Source organism: Peromyscus maniculatus, chromosome 16, assembly GCF_049852395.1.
Source record: "Peromyscus maniculatus bairdii isolate BWxNUB_F1_BW_parent chromosome 16, HU_Pman_BW_mat_3.1, whole genome shotgun sequence".
In the NCBI taxonomy this organism is placed as follows: domain Eukaryota; kingdom Metazoa; phylum Chordata; class Mammalia; order Rodentia; family Cricetidae; genus Peromyscus; species Peromyscus maniculatus.
The window spans coordinates 64,437,258-64,456,385 of NC_134867.1; the positions used below are offsets into that span (position 1 = coordinate 64,437,258).

At 51.1% G+C, this 19,128-nt stretch overlaps 1 protein-coding gene across 8 annotated transcripts in view; it reads left to right on the forward strand.

Annotated features, from left to right (window-relative positions):
- Rps6ka2 (ribosomal protein S6 kinase A2) overlaps positions 1–19,128 on the forward strand; it is a 295,100-nt gene that overhangs the window by 122,987 nt on the left and 152,985 nt on the right. The gene's annotated exons all lie outside the window — the stretch shown is intronic.

The following is a 19,128-nucleotide window of genomic DNA, read 5'->3' on the forward strand; positions in this document are numbered from 1 at the left end:
CTTGGGAACCTGCTAGGGAGACAGATATGTGTACGAGAGGAAAGTTGGCCTGGGCAGGTGTGTCAGAGAGGCCCCTGAGTGGGGTGATGAGTGAGAAGAGCTGTTTATGGAGAGGAGCCTGGCAGACACCGTGTTGTGATAGGGAAGGGAAAGGGCAGAGAGTGGGGAGTCCGGGGAGGTTCCTGGAGCAGGGGGCGGGGCACAGGTGAAGAAGGCCTCACCAGGCAGGGCCATAAAAACACCCCAACAAGAAGGCTATCTCAATAATATATCTATAATATGTGTGTGTGTGTGTGTGTGTGTGTGTCTGTGTGTGTGTGTCTGTGTGTGTGTGTCTGTGTCTGTGTCTGTGTATGTGCGCGCGCATGCGCGCACAAACTGTATGCTGCTGACTGTCACAGATTTATAGTACCTTGGACCAAAGCAGCAGACTATTAAATGCTTCACTGATGTCCATATAAAACTATAGGTCAGGGGCTAGGGATGTAGATCAGTTAGTCAAGCACTTGCTGAGGAAGCCGGAGGTCCTGAATTTGAATTCCTAAAACCCACATTAAAAAAGCTGTGCATGAAGGCTGGCAAGGTGGCTCAGTGGGTAGGGGTGCTTTCTGCCAAGCCTGATGATCTGAGTTCAGGTCCCGGGTCTCACGTGCAGGTCGAGAGAGTCAACCCCCAAAGACTGTCCTTGGACCTCTCCATGCTCATGATGGCTCACACTTCCCAAATAAATTAAGTAAATAAGTAATAGAAAGTACTGTAGGCTGGGTGTGATGGGGTATCGGAAGCACTGGAAAGGGGAGACAGGAGGACTCCTCGGGTTTGCTAGTCCCCCCTCTCCAATCTAGCTGAACTGGCAAGCTCCAGGTTCAGTGAGGGACCCTGTCTCCAAAGCTAAGGGGAAGAGTGACTGAGAAGGACGCCTGGTATCTGTTACACACACACACACACACACACACACACACACACACACACACACACACACGTAAACACACATCGGAACATGTATACATACACAGTCCCCTCATGGTCGAGATGCGTGGCAAACGGCTGCACACCTGGGCATTGCAGACCCCCGCAGAGGCCTCCATTAGCAGAGTTTCTCTGGGAACGCGAAGAGAACAGACACTTCTGTTTTTCACGCAGCACATGGGTTCATTTTAATACCTCTGGCCATTTAAGTCTCAGGCCAACCAGCTGCTTCCTGGACTTGCTTCGGCAAAGGAGCGGGGTTTTCTGAGTAGAAGGTTTGGGTTCGATTGATATACTGAAAAAAAAAATGGCGGTTGACCAGTGACTTAATTTGGTTTCTCAGAAGGCGGTGAGGAAGCAAGGGCTGTTTAGGCAGCTCAGCTCCAGAGCTGCCCACGGGGCAGTGTGTCCCTGGAATGAACTGTGCCTCACCTATGGAAGGAGACCGGGCTGGACAGCTGGACCTGTGGGTCAGAGAAGGCATGAGCTATGTATGTCTCCCAGACTTCGTAGCCCCTCCCCAACCTCCATCTGTGTGTGTGTGCATGTGTGTGTGTGTGTGCGTGCGCGTGCACGTGTGTGTGTGTGTGTGTGAGTGTGTGTGCATGCATGTGTGTGTGAGTATGTATGTGCATGTCTGTGAGTGTGTGTGTATGCATGCATGTGTGTGTGTGCATGTGTGTGTGCATGCGTGTGTGTGAGTGTATGTGTGTGTGTGAGAGTGTATGTGTGAGTGTGTGTGCGCGTGCTCATGTGTGTGGTGTGTGTGTGTGTGTGTGTGTGTGTGAGAGAGAGAGAGAGAGAGAGAGAGAGAGAGAGAGAGAGAGAGAGAGAGAGAGAGAGCAAAGCTGCCTGTGACCACTGAGTTGTACTCTTGTAGTATCAAAGTCAGGTTGCTGCCCACAGAGGCTGGCAGAATTCCCGTGCGCCTGCTGTGCTGACTGGTCTGCTGGGATGACCACATGCAGGCTAGGGTAGCTTTGTTCTGCAGAACGGCTGCTTGCTCACTCTGGACAGAGGGCTGTCTCTACCTTTCCCATCAGGGGACCTGTGTGGAATGTGCCATAGGAAAGGTCTTGTGGAGGTAACTCAGTAAAGTGCTTACCCCGGCCCTGACCTGAGGGTAAGCTTCAGAATTAATGTAAAACCCCCAGGCATGGTGGAACACACTTGCAAAACCAGTGCTGAGGGGTGGGGACAGGAGCATCCCTGGGCTTGCTGGCCAGCTAGCCTAGCCTGATTAGGAAGTGCCACCTGAAGCTGACCTCTGACCTCCACATGTAGGCTCACAACCTACACACACCCCCATCCCCCCCCCCCCCCGCCCCCAGAGAAAGAGAGAGAGAGAGAGAGAGAGAGAGAGAGAGAGAGAGAGAGAGAGAGAGAGAGAGAGAGGCAGAGGCAGAGAGCTGTGGGGCTTACATTTGGCTGCTTTTCCCTGGCTCTGTGGGGTCCCTGTACCTACTCTACAGGTATGACATCACCCACTGGCCCAGCAGAACTAGATCTCGATGAGTCCAGGGGTTGCCTCGGCTTTGTTTGGCTTAGACAGCCCTTTCCCGGGTTCTCAGCCCTTCTCTTGTGCAGCTGCTGTGCCTTTCCCTTCTCTGGGAGTCCCGCATCCTCACAGGGGTGCAGTCTGAGTTCTACCACAGAGAACTCTGTGAGGGCAGTGCTGGGGTGTCGCCCCCTGCAGGGTGTTCTCTGTCCCAGCCCCAGGGTTTCCTGTCAGTCAGGACTGCAGTCTGCTTAAGGAAGGACACCAGGAGTCTCTGCAGGACAAAGAAGCAGTGTGAACTCACATGGAAACATGAGGTGCAAGGAAGCAGGAGAGAGGGAGGGAGGGAGGGAGGGAGGGAGGGAGGGAGGGAGGGAGGGAGGGAGGGAGGGAGGGAGGGTAATGATATCGGAGCATCGGCTTTGTGTGCTGAGGAGTGGATCAGCTTTGCTTGAAGCAAATGGAAGCACACTGCCAGGGTCACCTTCAGGGCTAGGCTTAGTTGTCGTTAGGGACGGAAGAAAGTGGAAGTCACTCTCAGTGAGCTCTGCATCCTGACCATGCCACAGAAGAGGGCGCCTCAGCAGCGTCCTTTCTCAGGAAATGTAGGTCACCTGGAAGAAACCAAGGTTAAGAGCCTGCTAGACTGCGTGTCCCCTCTGGGCAGCTGTGACTTTCAGACACAGATGTGGCTTATGGCTCGTAGGCAGAGTTGTTTTTCCTATAAAGGGGACCTCGGCCTCAAGCAGAATTTGAGTGTGACACATGCCCTGCAGACTCAACTGTTACGAGGAGGTGGTGGCTGGAAGTGAGGTGCATGTTGAATTCTCACAGATGGAGACTGATACCCTGTCCTGTGGGAACTTGCTTGGTGCTGCTGGGGCTCCCTGAAGCCTTTCCCCGGGAACCACAGGCTAGCCCGCACATCCAGACTCTCCTAAGCAAGAAGAGATCTTGAAGCTGGGAATAGAAGCCCAGGGCTTTGCATGGGGATTTCTGGCATCAGCTACTGAGTGCCACAGTTCCAGGGGCCAACTGGCCACTGGGGTGGCTGCCTTCTTTACCTGCACCCTGGCCCGTCCCTGAAGCGAAGTGTCAAGTCCAGAGAGCTGAGGCCGGTTCCCTGAGTGCTGTGGTGCAGGAACTGTGTAACACACAGCCCTTGTTTCCCCTAGAGCATCCCACAGTCTGCTCTTACCTTCAAGCTCCACCTTGAAGATCCTGCTTCTGTCTCTGATGACTGTACCATCTTCATAGAGCTCATGTCTTCCGGTCATGACCTCCTGAGGGCTTAGGAGTGTATGTATATGCGCTCATGGGAATGCATTCATGAGGCATAGACATGTGTGCAGTGTGGATAAGTATGTGTGCACACATAAGCATGCACACATACATCCCTGATGCCTCCTCACACTTTGTGTCCCCAGGATCCTCTGCTCCCTGCTCATTCTGGTCCCTTTCCTCTCAGTTCCAATCCTGTTTATCTCACGATACATGTGGACAGTGGGCCTCCGTTAAGGACCCTTTCTATCTGGCTGACACCAACGGTAAGCTCCAGTGAGCTCTCTGGACCTCAGACTTCCACCTGGAAGGAGTCAGGCTAAAATCCAGGGCCTTGGCAGAGCTGGAGTCCTGATTCCTTGTTGACTGATGGCCGTGTCTCCATGGCCCTCACTCTGTACCAGGCACTACCTCACTTCCCTCACTTGGCCTCCTGCCACATTCTGCTTGGAAACCCTGGCGGTCTGCTTTCTCCTTCCAGTCCTGATTCTGTCTCCACCGTGACTCTGTGGGCTCTGCTTCCCATCCCGCACTATCCCACCCTGGGGTCAAGCCTCTGTCGTAGGGTGTACCTTTCAGGTCTCGTTCTGCCTGCCAATGCCTGGGGAGCCTTATTTGAAGCATACATAATGGTGTAGTAATTCTGGTGACAAGCAGTGTTGCATCTCTGGGCACAGGCCTCAGTGAAAGCCCGAATCACACTGAAGCTGTATTCCTGAGCCTGTCATGGTTGTTAAAGCCTTGACATTGAGAGACTCAAGGTCAGCAGGACACAAGAGCTCACACTAGCTAGCATTAGCCCAATGTAGGGACTAGCTGTTGTGTACTTGTGGCTGATCCTGTAAGCCAAGCCACGGGGGATAATGTAGTCATGGGAAATTTCTTACCTCTCTGACATCTGTGTTGGTACTGACAAGAAGCTTCTAGAACTCCTGAACCTTTCTAAGGTGTTTTGGTGCAGTGTTTCTCCCTCAAACGTTGGCAGAGCACTCAGTATGTATAACACAAGCCAGAGCTGGGAAGGGAATCCCTGGGGCCCATGCACCTGACTTCGCAGGAAGCCATGGCAGCATATCTGTAAGTGGCCGCCCTGTCTGGAGACTCACCGATGGGCGCTGTCCTCTCATGATGGTGGATGGCACTGGCCATTGGCCAGGAGGCTAAGGTTCCTCCTGACATGGGCTGAAAGTGCCCAGATCTCTCAGCTCCATTTCCCCAAATGTAAAATAATGATATTTAAAGAAACCAGTGTGTCCCAAACTTTTAACCACCTCTGTTGTTTTTCAGCGTGGTTCCATGTTTTAACTCAAAATTTGGCTTGTATAATGGAACACACTGTTTTAAGCAAAATATATTTTTTTCAATTTTGTTATTCAAATATACAACTCCGAATCAAATTCTGATTCGAGTTAGCCAACCAGTCACTACCTCTCTAAACAGGTAGTTAGCATGGTAGGGCTTATTTTTCCCCTCTTTGCAGTACTGAGATTGAATCTGGGACCGCATGCTTGCTCAGGAAATGCTCTCCCAGTGAGCTGTTCTCCCAGGTATGGTAAAGCACTAGCCCACTGCAGATAAATAAAGCTCAGTTTTATCATGGGGCACAAATTCATAAAACACTGGAAATCTGAAAATTTTACAGGCATTCCTATCTTTGCTGGAGGAGACTAAAGAAACCTAAGAATAGATGTTCTAAAGCCTCTTCTGGCATCAGAATCCAGTGTTCTGTGATCTGTATCCTGTGTGTAAAAAGATAAACTCATTCCTGCGAGATACGAGGAGTGGCTGGAGGTAGAGCAGAAGCTGAAAAGCAGTATAGAGAGCCATCGAGGCCAGCTGGAAACAGGGCATTATGCAGTGTGTCCAAATGAGATACTGCCAGTTAGCAGAAAGGACACAGTCAAAGAGCCCTTGCTGTGGAGAAGGGGCCGGGCCGGGCAGGGTGGGGGTTAGTGGCTCCCAAGGGGAAGACTCAAGAGGATGAGGAAGGCCAATGGAAGGCCGTCAGGAAGAGATTGGTGTGTCTTCATGACAGCTGTAACTCTGAAGAACACAAGAGAGGTCGGACGCACTGGACCAGAATCTGTGAACACAGAAGGCTCTAGAAGGGGAACAGAATACAGAGTCCCACGTGGCCAGCAGTAAGCACCCAAGTGCACATCGTTTAGATGTGGAGAGGAGAGAGGAGAAGGGTAGGTGGAGGTATTGGGACAGCAGGGTGGCGGGCTGTGCCCAGGAGAGGAAAAGCTGCCTCAGGAAAGTGGCCAAAGGCACAGCAAGAACTCCTGATCCTCTGTCAGATATTAGTGGGTAGACACAGTGGGCCGTGGTCGAAGCTGAGACAGACATGGTACTGGGAGGCACCAGGCCTGAGGGAAGGAAGACGATCTGGTTACAATGTTGTCTAATGAGTTTACACACTGGAGCTCAAGGACTGATGGACAAGAGCAGTGTCCGACAGAGACGCCTTTCCTTCAGCAGCAAGCTGAAATAGTGGAGTCCTGGCTGCAGCTGGGCCTAAAACTGGCTGTTGCTGGCTAAAACAGCAATGCCTGGGCGTGACACTGGAAATGTTTTGAGAGAGGTTAGATGGACAGAGCTCTTTGCTGGAATTCACTGCGTACCCCAGGCTGGCCTCTAACCCAGGGTCATCCTCCTATCTCTGCCTCCTTACTGCTGGGATCACAGTATGAGCCACCATACCTAGCACTCCCCGTGGTGTCTTGGATCTGGAAAGACATAGGCATTGTGGAGGAAAGCAGCGCACCTCTCAGAGCGAGGAAGGGTTGGTAACGAGGGAGGAGAGTTGTGGATAGGGCACAAGCTGTCTCTAGTCATTCCCACTTCATTTCAAGTTTAAACCATTTGTTCCTCAAGCGGGAGGTGCGGCTGTGTCCTGGCTGCCTCCGGGTCCTTCTCTGAGGGCTGGGGATGGAGACTGCCATGTCATTAGTCTCCGATACTGTAATGTGCAATTGAAATCCTGCAGTTAAAATCAAAGTGTTTCAGTTTCCTGTGATTTCACCACATAACGTGTCTTCTACCATTCTGCACTCTCTACCTGTAACTCTGCAGTCTCTACCAAAAGGAGTCAGTTCAGCACACTACGTAAGAGTCCGAGTGGGTTTGTAGAGACGTTTGTGTGTGTAGGCCCCTCGGCGCCACAGGAGCAGGCACAGTCCCAGGTTCCTGACATAGTTCTGAACCATCTCAGCATTTCCCCTTGGGGTGGGCACAGTGACGCTGGCAGAGAGAGTGTCCCACCTTGGCCAGTGCCAGCCTGTCATCGATGACACAGCTTTGCCTCCTGTTAGTGCTGCCCAGTTTGTGACTTTCCTGGGCTCTCTAGGAGGGGGAAGGGTGCCTTTTGTTGCCAACAACTTCTCAGAGTGAGAACAGGACCAGCATTAATGACACAGAACACGGCTGTGATGTTTACTACTGTCTGGGAACAAGGGGACTCAGTTCAAGTCTACACGGAATACTAAGAAAAGAGCAGTGGTGTTCGCACGTGTAGGCTGACAAGTCGTCCACGGGTCCAACAGGTTTCCTCTTTTACTGTAGTGGAACTTTCCCGAACAACCCACCGGGGTCAGTAGTGGCCGTGTGGTTTCCCATCATAGATGTAAGCAGTTAGCGTGAAGTAGCGTGGCTGATAGGGAAGGAAGGGAGGACTTGATCCAGTCTTGGCCTGGAATCCTGCTCTGCCACATCCCTCCGTCTCTGCAGCCAGTGAGCCTGGCCAGTGTCCTGCCCCACTGTCTGCAGGTGTCGTCGTCTCTCCCCCCCCCCCCCCCCCGCCCCCATCCCTTCCAAGAGCCCCAGATGCCACACCTGCTTCTACGGTGCCGCCTGCTCTAGGTTCCCCGAGGCTCATGGGGACAATGTTTCCTCCATCCATTTAGGAACTGTACACAGAGACAGGGGAATCCTTGAGGACAAGTGACGATTCATGCATCTTCCACGTGCCACACATGAAGGGCTGGTGACGGTGTGGTGACAGTGTGGTGACGGTGTGGTGACGGTGTGGTGCTCTGTTAGACCACACGGCAGGCTGGGTCGGGAAGCTGGGGTCCTGAGCTCGGATGCTGTCTTTTCCTGCAGTACTTCACAGCTCCTGGTGACCGCGAGGCCGAGCTGAGTGAAGAGCGGATGGAGCGGAAACCGTACCGCTGTGGGAGGTTTCCTGGCTGTCTTGGAGTTTGGCTTTTGGGTGAGGAAACAGAGCAGCCTAAGTCTGTTCTCTGTTACTGCATTCAACTATGTGCCCTGCCATAACCAAGAGCCACAGGTTGGGCAATTGTTTTAATTATTATTTTTGGTGTTTTTTTTTTTTTTTTTTGAGACAGGGTCTCAATATGTAGACCTGGCTGGCCTGGAAATCACTCTGTAGACCAGGCTGGCCTTGAACTCACGTAGAGCCACCTGCCTCTGCCTCCCGAGTGCTGTGATTACACTCACTACCATACCTGGTGCTGGACATTTTAAAGAACAGTAATTCTTGTCCTAGAAGCCGGAAATTTGAGTGCAGAATGAAGCCAGGGTTGGAGGCCCCTCTCCTTGGCTCCCAGGTGGCTCCTCCTTACTTGTCCTCCCAGGTCCACCCTGTCCTTATAAATAGCTGGCATCTCCTGAGTACTGAGTACTGAGTACTGTGCCACCACAACCAGCTTACAGGTGGCACATGATAGAGTCGTTCTTGGAGAGATGTGCTTCAGTTCTGCAGGAGAGTGTGTGGCGTCATTATTTTAGGGAATGAGGTTAACGTATCATTAACCTCCAAATTGTGATGCCTTTTTACTCAATATTTCAATGTTCATGAATATGTTCTAAGGAAAGCATATAGCATTGGTTAGTGGTTTGTGCTCTAGAATGCTCTGTGTGGCATTATGTGTTATCTGAAGTCTAATGATGGCTGGGAGGCTGCAGGAAGAAGCCAGGCATAAAGACTGCGTGCACTCCGAAGGCTCTGCTTGGTGAGTCTTTTGTCACCAACGCTGAGTCTTCCTGTAACGCTGATCCTTTTGGTGACTAAGCCATCGATTGTAGAAGTAATCATTTACCTCACACTTCTTCAAGCGGACCTGATGCTCATGAGCCAAGTGCTACATTCATCTCCCTTGCCACTGCATCCTGGTACCAATACCCTCTTCTCATCTCTGTGTGGAGGCAAGCATTCATCTTTGTTCAACCGTCTCCCCGCCCCCTCCTTCTCCCTCTTTGTGGCCCCGCTCTCCTCTCTCTCCTCCCCCCCTCCGCCTTTCTCGATTTCTCTATGTGACGCACACACGGGAAAAAGATAACAGCTCTGACTCTGTGGGCAGCAGGATAACGATTTCTTCCCTTTTAAAAACAGTGTCATGCTCCGTCCGATCTATGAAAGAGCTCCCTGCTGAAAGGAGCGCATGGGCAAGGTCACCGCTCAGCCCAAGGCTGGGCAGCGCCACAAGAGAGGAAAGTGGAAAACACGTATACACACGCACATGTACATGCATACACACGCACATGTACACGTATATACACGCACATATACATGTATACACACGCACATGTACACACATACACATGCACATGTACACGTATACACACGCACATGTACACGTACACACACGCACATGTACACGTATACACACGCGCATGTACATGTATATACACGCGCATGTACACGTATACACACGCACATGTACACGTACACACACGCACATGCACACGTATACACACGCACATGCACACATATGCACATGTACATGTACACATATACACACGCACATGTACACGTATACACACACACATACATACATGCAGTCACAGGTAGTGAAGAGAGGACAAGCGTTTGAAGGGGAGGAGGAGGGCGTGTGGCAGGAGTGGGAGGGAGGAGAGGCGAGGGAGAAATCTTGTAATGATAATCTAAAAGAAAAGCCAGAGCTGAAAACCCCTCAGTTCTTCTAGAGAGAAACACCACCAGTGTTGCTTTCCAGATTAATCTCACAACAGCCCAAGTTTCCCTTGATTCTTACAGCGGACGGCAACCCTAGCAGCAGCCCCTGCTGTGTATGTGACCCTTGTTACCCGGAATGTGTGAGCAAAGAGCTGACTTGGAACAACGCTGTGCCTTGCTGACAGCAGCCCTCTCTGGAGGCAGACAGACTCTTGTCCCAGGAGACTTACAGCCCTGGGCGGGCGACAGGGAACGGAGGGTGTCAGTACAGACAGTTTAAAGACAGAATGAGTGGCCCCACACAATTTTCAATTTCCTAATTAATAAGGCTTAAATTGGGAAGTAACACTTCTTGTCTTAACGTTTTTAGGATATCTGTCTGACTTTTATTCCTTTCTCATTTCTTCCAGCACGTCTCATTTGTATAATCAGTCTGTGGCTCATGCCGTGTAAGCGCCATGGAAGGTCCCCAGGGAGGGTCATCACTTTACCTCTCTGTGCAGTGGGAAGAGGGAAGGGCCAGGCAAGGCTTCCACAGCAAGGGGCACTGGGAAGGGAGTTTACTAGAGAAGTGGGGGATTCTGGGAAGGGGTACTACTCCTCCCCTCCAGGAGGTTGTTGACCTCTGACCCTCTGCGGATGACTTCCTTATCTGTTCACCCTCTCGGGCTTCCATGCTGACAAACAGTGTTTCGTGTTTGTGTGGTTTAGACAGACAGGACTGTGGCTGCCCTTCCCTTTGTGATGTCCCTGGTGCTGCTGTGTGTGGCTCGGCCCACCTCACTGCCCCAGGTACCCACTGCAGTCTATCTAGACATGTCACTTATTTCCAGTGAGTGGATCTTATGCCCAAGGCAACTGTGGCTACCTAGCGGCATGTTCTCTGAGCATACCTACGTGGTGTTCATTCTGCTCTCTCTAGCTCTGAGCCGATGCCTAGGGCATCTTTGCTCTGGCCAGACTGTGCCTCTGATTGCCAAACCCATCCTGCAATGCCTCTTGATCTCCTTTCCAGCCGTGAATTGGGAACCCTCCTGACTTACACGGATACCAGGGTTTAAATAGCTGTCAGTTATATTAAATTACAGCAAGAAAGAGAGGTGGGTCACCCTGCTTGCTGAGAGCCTTAATGTTGGCATCATTCAACATCAGGGTTTCTCCGCTTTCCCTCCAGTTGCCCACCTACCAGCCTCAGCCTGCCTCAGCTCTGTCTCTAGAGTGCACAGGCCCCAGACCAAGGCCCTTCAGAGTGCCCAGCTTAGGTGACATAGCTGAGCCCATGCAGCCATGTGCACTCTGAGCATGAAGCTCGGTTGTCTCCTCCCTCATCTCTGCAGCTTGGTGCTTGTCTGTTGTCCCCATGGCCCTGGCGGCTTCCTGTGCCAATGCTGCTGCTTGAATGCCGTCACCAGCGTCACAGTGCACCTCGCAGCAGTGGCTTCTCATGTTTAGTCCGAGGAGGGTTTCCTTCCCAGTGGGCGTGCCCAGTGCCTGACAGCCCACCTTGTGCCCAGCGCTCACCTTGCAACACCGAGCAGGGATGACAAGTCCCTGAGAGGACCATGTCCACCTCCTCCTCTGCCTTGTGGAGGGACATCTGCTTCGAGGACAGTGACATGGTGGGAGACACAGCCTGTTTGCTCCTCGCTCTCACCCACCCACCTGCCTTCGGGTATCTCCTCTTCCCAGGCTCCGGTGGTTTAGGAGAGGACTGCGTCTTAGCCCCAGAAGTGGAGTCAGAGCTAGTCACATCCAACACGCTCCAGCTGTAGACTTGGGCTTTGGTCTTCCGTATCAAACAGATTCGTGCAGTGCCTACAAGCTGGGGGAGCTTGGGAGCCAGCCAGGTCCTCGACACTGTGGTAAACTTTGCCCAGGTTCCCTCAGTGCTGAGAGGCGTCATCTTAGCAAGTTAATACCAACAAAAGTGGCTTTCGCCTGGGGCTTCTTGTGTTTCTGCAATCCCATCTGACAAGGAGCATCCACGTTTCAGAGAGTAAGATGCAGCCCTGGGCTTATTACTCTGCCATCAGTTCCAGCCCTTTCTCTTTCAGTAGTTCTAAGGCAGACAATTGTTATATTAGAAGATATTTAGAATCTCTTCCCTAAGTATGTGCAAGTGTTTCTGCAAGCCTAGAGGGTAGTTTCATTTGGATATAAATACAACACTCACTAAGACATCCTTAGTCTTCTTTGTTTAACCAGAAAGTGTTTTTATGCAGAGTGTGTGTGTCTTGCAGAGATCTTCCAGCATTGCAGCCGGGTGTGAAAGAAATCTGTTAACAGGTTAACAATACTCTAATGCTTTTGCAAAGCATTTCAAAACCCATAATATCTAAAATCTTAATGTGCATTTGTTTTCAATAAAACAAGCCTGAATAAGTAAATATATGTGAAGCAGGGATTTCTCCCCGACTGCTTTTCTCTTTCCCAGCACTTCCATTGTGTGCCTCTTCCTTTAACACTGTCCTCGCTACAACCAGAAGCGGGCTCGTCAGGGTTCACAGTGCCTCTACGTACAATACGGGCCATTTCTTTCTCTCTCCAGAGTTCATAAGCCCGCAGTTGCACACAAAATGGCATGGGAGGGTTTATCACGAAATCCAAAGTCTATGCAGGGCGGGCCTTGCTCTGTCCTCCGTATTTCTAGCTGTTAATAAATACAGAGAGCCATCTCTACCTTCTTAAAGACGAAGGTGACTGACAAAAGTGTCTGACCACCTTCACAACACTAAGGGTGCAGAGTCTGTGGCCCACTCAGGAACCCTGAGGCTGGTGTGCCTGGGCCCAAGGGTCAGGGACAAGCTAAGGGTATGGGGACTGTTTGCCTCACAATGCATGAAGAGGCAGGAGTGATAGGCAGTACACGGTTGGTTGGTCTGAGGTCGTGGCACCTGGGTGTGCTGGCTTGCCATCTACCACTGAAGTGGCTGAGATGGAGACCTCCAGTCAGCCGGGCAGGTTGGCAGAGAGGTTCAACCGTCTGAGAGATCCCTAAGTAGAACCAATGGCCTGAGAGTTTAATTAAAGTGCCTGTCTGGCCGGGCAGTGGTGGCATACACCTTTAATCCCAGCACTCGGGAGGCAGAGGTAGGCGGATCTCTGTGAGTTCGAGGCCAGCCTGGGCTACCAAGTGAGTCCCAGGAAAGGCGCAAAGCTACACAGAGAAACCCTGTCTCGAAAAAACAAAAAACAAAAAACAAAACAAACAAACAAAAAAAAGTGCCTGTCTGTTTAATTAATGGAGGTTTCCCTTACTCCACACCAATCAGTACCAAGTCCAGAATCTGAGAACAATCACGGGCACCAGCATCTCCCAAGCCCTGTGGCCCTGGTGAGGCTGTGGGCAGGACTTTAGCAACAGATGTCCTGGAGCACTGATGTGGTGGTCACTGTGCGAACGAACGATTGTCAGAAAAAAAAGCAGGGCATGGCCAAGCTGAGGAATGCTGACCAGTTAGCAGTTGCTCATGCCACATCGACCTTTTTGTGGGATTCAGTGAAAAGAACAAAGCAGAAATGACCAGAGTTCATGGGAAAGCAGATCAAACTGGTCTGTGCTGGAGACTGCATTCAGCCAGCCTGAGTTCAAGCACTTGGTGGAGGTCCCTAGGGGTTTCATTTAAGGTGCTGGGCAAAGTTTGCAAAGTGGGGAAGAATACTAGAGTGTAAAATGCAGATAGAAACAAGTCTCTGGGACTTGTTATTTTAAACGAAACAAAATAACTATAAACAGTAGCAGGACAGGGGTGAGAGGGCTGTGGTCCCAACAGGACTCTTGCTGCCTGCCATCAGCTGCGTTTCCTCTCTGTGAAATGATCCAGCCCTCTGGCTCTGACTCCCCCTCAGTAAGATGTTCAAAGAGTGAAGTCCTCAGTGTGACTGTTTTCGTAACCTTAAAATCTTCCAGCTCCCCATGGTGGCAGTAATCTAACAGGAGGAATACATGCAGGTGCTGGCCAGGCCGGCAGCCATCCAAACACAGGTACATGGCTCCTGGCCTGTGCTCCCACCCCGCACAGTGCCAGGCTGCCGTGGTGAAGACACAGGGAGAGCCTGACCTATGGCTCTGGTGTCTGAGGCAATGAGGAGAAGCCCTGAGTCCTCATCTGCAACGCCAGCTTCCTGAGGGTCTCAGAGCAGCGATGTCCAGTGGACCGAAGAACAGTCAGTCCATGTCTCACAAGCCAGCCATGGCAATGTCATCACTGCGTAGAGCCTGCAGGCTCCAGGGGGCTCCCACACGTGCTCTGTCAGGCCTGTTGCTGCCGCTGTGGATTCCACACAAGTTTAGCACCATGTGGCACTGTTGATGTCTGTTGAATTCTGTCACCGGTATTTCAAAGTGACATCTGAAGTGCTTCAAGGATTTTCTCTGTTGCAGAGACTTCATTGTTCTCCTTGAGTTGTGTGTGTGTGTGTGTGTGTGTGTGTGTGTGTGTGTGTGTGTGTGTGTTTCTGTGGAGTTGTTTGCTGCTGATAGGAAATGTTAAGCTAAAGAAAAGAAAGTAGCCTGGTAGGTATTACAGATCATGGCACAGCACAGAAATCCATAAAACAAATGAACGCAAGTCTCTTGTTTTCTTCTCGCTGTAACCTGTTTTCAGGTACACTTACATAATTCTGTGCACTGAAATCATTGTATAGTTTGGTTAAAAAAAAAGTCTCAGCTGCCCACGTGCTGGGACACTGTTCTGCACTTTCTAGATTGTACAAATGGTTGCAGATGGTACTCTAGAAGCAAAGGCTATGTTCTGTTTTTAACCAAGCAGATATATAATAAGATAAAGTAGGAGAAGTAAGTACTACTTTGCAAGGTAGAGAGGAGCTCTTGTCTGAAATAGGATCTTCATGCAGTCCACTGGTATCTTCTGGGGAATAATCTCAATTTCTGGGACAATCCTGTGTGGTCACATGGTTGCATCAGGGTCCTATCCCAGTAATCAGAGGACCCTCCTCGCATGGAGTTATCCAGGGACCATAACTCTGGCTGCTGAAAAATACATACTATCAAATTAAAATAGCCTATTCCACATTAGATCTAAAATCCTGAGCCTTGCTGTGTACACACCTCAAATCTTACCACTAGTCCCAGGCCAGGCAGAATTCATGGTCATTTGCATGGTCCTCAGGAGAACTTTCTCTACAGATCATTTCATAGGAAAAAGGGGGCAGAAGGCTGAAGCCAAGTCAGCCTTCTGGATCCCACGGAACATGCCAGAAAGACAGGACAGAGGAAGTGTCATTCTCTGTGACCCTAAAGTGACGGCAGTGGCAAAAGATGATGTCAGGCCCCTTCTTCCTGCCCCATCCTTCCCTGCTCCAGACAACCAGAGAGTACCCTTCTTTCTCATGTCCTCACTCTTGGTAGGACACTATAATGTTTTGGCAACCATGTGCAGTAATGTGGCATGGGAGTTCTCTTGCATAAGCAGGGAGCCTTCCTGCCACCCCACCTTGGAGAATGAGACCTGTGCTCGGCAGCTTGTGATGCCTCTTTGGATGAGTCCCAACAACAAGGACTTGTCTCCGCAAAGTTAGCCCCTGGGTTTCTAAGGATTAACAGCCGAGTCACTCCTGTAGCAGTTCAGGCTGTGTCTTACAAGGGTGACGACAGTCAGCTTACACTAAGAGCAACTTGAAGAATAATAAAGAATAGTAAGAAGAGTCCCTCTGTCCATCATGACCGCCAACCTGTCCCATCATGTTAAAATACAATTCTAAACTCCATGCTAGTGAGCCCAGGGACATACAAGTTATATGTACCAGGGACAGTCACAGCTCTGCCACCCTTAAGCATGAATAGTCACATGGGCAGTCTCACTTCCCTAACATGAGCTTTGGTCCCAGCTGCACGGGCATGGTTAGGACTCACGTGCCTGAGGAGCCAAGGAGCTCCTACGCAGCATTTTTCTTTCTCAGCCACCGAAGGACCCAAATTCTGACCAACTCCATAGTCCCTACCAACAGCCAAAGCATCATGGGGGTGTGACATCATCCTGCACAGACAAGAAAGGGGTAATCCCCTGCCATATGTAACATGGTCTCCTAGGAAGGGCAATTGAGAAACCAGTACCTGGCATGTTCTGCATTATTGTCAACATAATAGTTAGAGAGTGCTAAGGGTCTCATGGGAGAAGATTGCATGCTATCAGGAAATGCAAAACTAGCCTTGCTTGAGTTTGGACCTCCAAACAGTGTAAGCCATTGGCAGAGCCTAGCAAGGGAAGAGAGAGGGGGAAGGGTGACGGTTTGTGGGGCACTACAGAGTGCACCCCAGAGTCCCCGTAAGAGTGAGGCTAGAAGATGGCTGAAGGCAGAGGGCAGGAGGCTTGAACAGCATCTGCGATTAGCGTGGTTGACACTGGTGTTCATGAGACTGGAGGATGAGATACGTGAATGAACTGAAGGGTAGGAGGGGCTTGGGGGTGGTACCAACAGTCACACAGGGAAGCGAGAGTTTGTGAGGCATTGCACATTGGTGATATGGGCCTAGGAAATGGTGGGCCCTGAGCGGCTGGTTGTAGAGAGTATAGATACATCCTGTGACGGACACTCACACTGAGAGTCTGAAGACTGGAGATGTCCACCACAGGGCTCAGGAGCTCAGGTGAGATGGAGGTGATGGAGTGGTCCCCGTAACGGACAGAAGCACCAGGCACTCCACATATCTTCATGTCTGCAGCCATCAGCAGGGCCTGCAGACAGGAGGCCACTGAGAGCTGAGAATGGAAATTTCAAAGTTGGCTACACGTGGGGATGGAGGAAAGACCAAGATAGCCTGTCCCTGAGTAAGGATCACCGCCTTACAAATATACCATCTCCTCCATCGGCTCCACTGAGAAACCTCCTTTGAGAGTCCACCCCCGGCCTGCTTCCTGGTTGTCAGAGTCGTGGTCTGCACCCTGAGGAGCATGCTAGTCACAAGTGCAGGAATGAACTAGGTGCTGTTGGGCAGCTGTGACTGTGTGCTAGAGAAATGCATGGTGCATTCCAGGAGCTCCGAGAGGGTATGGAAGACAGGGGTGAGTGCTCACGTAGTGGGCACACGTCTGGGGCGTGTGTGTGTGTGTGTGTGTGTGTGTGTGTGTGTGTGTGTGTGTGACAGAGAGAGAGAGAGAGAGAGAGAGACAGACAGACAGAGACAGACAGACAGAGGCAGAGAGACACACAGAGAGAGACAGAGACAGAACAGAGAGAGAGAGAGAGAGAGAGAGAGAGAGAGAGAGAGAGAGAGAGAGAGAGAGAATTTCTGAGGAAACCCTGCTTCTAAGTGGAGTTTGGAAGGGTAGGAGGCGAGTGGCTGAGTGGGGTGGTATTTAAAAGCACACTCCATTGTAAGATTTAAAATGGGAACAATTGGGGACTGGGGAGCTGGCCCCGCTCGTAAAGTACCTGCCCTGCAAGCATGAGGGGCTAACTTTGGCCCCCAGCATCACTGTGGCAATGGGGCGACGAAGGTGTGGGCACAAGCTTGGTAGAAGGGTGGATCGGGAGGTCAGTAGACGGGAGGGAGGGCGTGCGGCGTCGAAGCCCTGGCCGGAGAGCAGGGAGCCCAGAGACCCTGGAGTCCCTGGTCTCAGCAGCCGAAAAGGCAGACCCGGGGGTGGCCCTGGGGTGTAAGCTGCCGGGATCGAAGTCCTGCAGCTGGGAGTGGAGGGGTGTGACGCAGAGGACAGCTGAGGGAGCCATGCCGAATAAGGACACACAGGGGTCGGGCAGGCACACGAAGGTCCTCAGACACACGGGGACTGTGCCCGAGAGGAAGGAGGCCTGGGTTAGACCTGGGGAATGGCTGCCTACAGTTTTTCTTGTTTCACTTTGGGCTTTTTGAGGCAGGATCTCACTTGTCAACCTTGGCTGGCCTGGAACTCATAGCAATCCTCCTGCCTTAGCCTCCAAAGTGCTGGCATTATAGGCATGAGCCATCACACCTGGCTGGAGAGTCTTAATGGAGCCCCCAAAGCATCATGGGATAGGAGTATATGCTGGGCAGGCAGTGAGGGTCCCAAGGGTGGGAGCTGGTAGGACCCCTGATTGCCTGCAGCACTGGTGTGTAAACAGACCTGTGGCCCCGGAGAGTGTGCAGGGCAGCAGCATGCATGCATGGCAAACAACGGAGCAGGCCCTCCCTGGGTGACACACTCTCTGTGGCAGAGAGCTGGCATCTGGAGCTTAGTTACAGACCCTCTTCCGGCCAGGACTTGTAAAGAACGGCCATCTCTGACCTTGATTTCCACCATCTTTCTCAGTTCACTCATGACTGTGACTTTCCTGCTGCTGTGAGTTACTGTTTTGCTGTTTGCTTTTCCCGTTTTCCCGTTCTGGAAAGGGCTCCTCTCCTGAATTCTGTCTGTCTGCCCAGCTAGCTTTCTTTTCTTCCAAGAGGCCAGGGAGTCAGAGATCGTCTCGGGAGCCAATGGGCAGAGTGTGCACTTAGGCGGGGAGAGAGATGCATACCATAGGCCATGGGACCTGCGGCTGTTTTGGGCCGTGCTGGACTGGCCATGCTGGACTGGCCGTGGAGCAGGCCAAGACCTGCTCTATGTGGAAGAGCTGAGAGAAGGAGGAGGCCACACCTCTCTAGAATGTTGGGCAGCTTCCGGTGGACCCTGGGGTTCTGCAGGTTTTTCTATACAAATTTCACGATGTCTTTATGCATCTCATACAGTCACTCTGACATTTTAAAAACAAGTTTGGGGATCATTTTAGAACACAACATTTGCAGTAAAATAAAAATGTCTCTTTTGGATAAGTGACTGAAATCTTATTTTTAAAATTTAAGGCAAGGTCTTACTATGTAGCCCAGGTCAAAATCTTCCTGCATTAGTCACCAAAGACTGGGATTTTCAGGCATGTGCCACCACACTGGGGGTAAAGGTGTGAAGTTTTGCTTTTATAAATGTATTATGTGAACGTTCACTTAACAGACATTTAGGTCCTGACTCCTATTAGACGTCAGAAGAGTGATGATTGGCAAGAGAGGCCACAATGAGCTGGCAACGGCGTGATCTCACCTTAGATCATGGCTTCTCAGGAGCAGTAGTGTTTATGTCTAGAACACGTAATTCTTTGTTACGGGAAGTTGTCCTGTATACAATAGGAGGCCACGTGGCATCTCCTCTCCATTGCTGGACGTCGGCGAGGAAGTTCCCATTCTCACCCTCTAAAATCTCCAGATGTGACCAAATGCTTCCTGGGAGGCAAACACAGACTAACTTAACCGTTCCTTTTAGGTAGCCCCCCACCCCCACCCCATGCACACACACCCCTGAAGGGTAAAGGAAGTGAAAATTGAAACATCAATGTTTGTAAGCTGTTGTTTGTGTTTATAAATTTATGGACATAAATGTCAGTGTTCATTTGGTGGACTTGGATGGAAAAATTCATTGTTAAAAATGGTCAGGTGTGGAGAGGTCTGAGTCCAGAGCGGGCTTTGGAC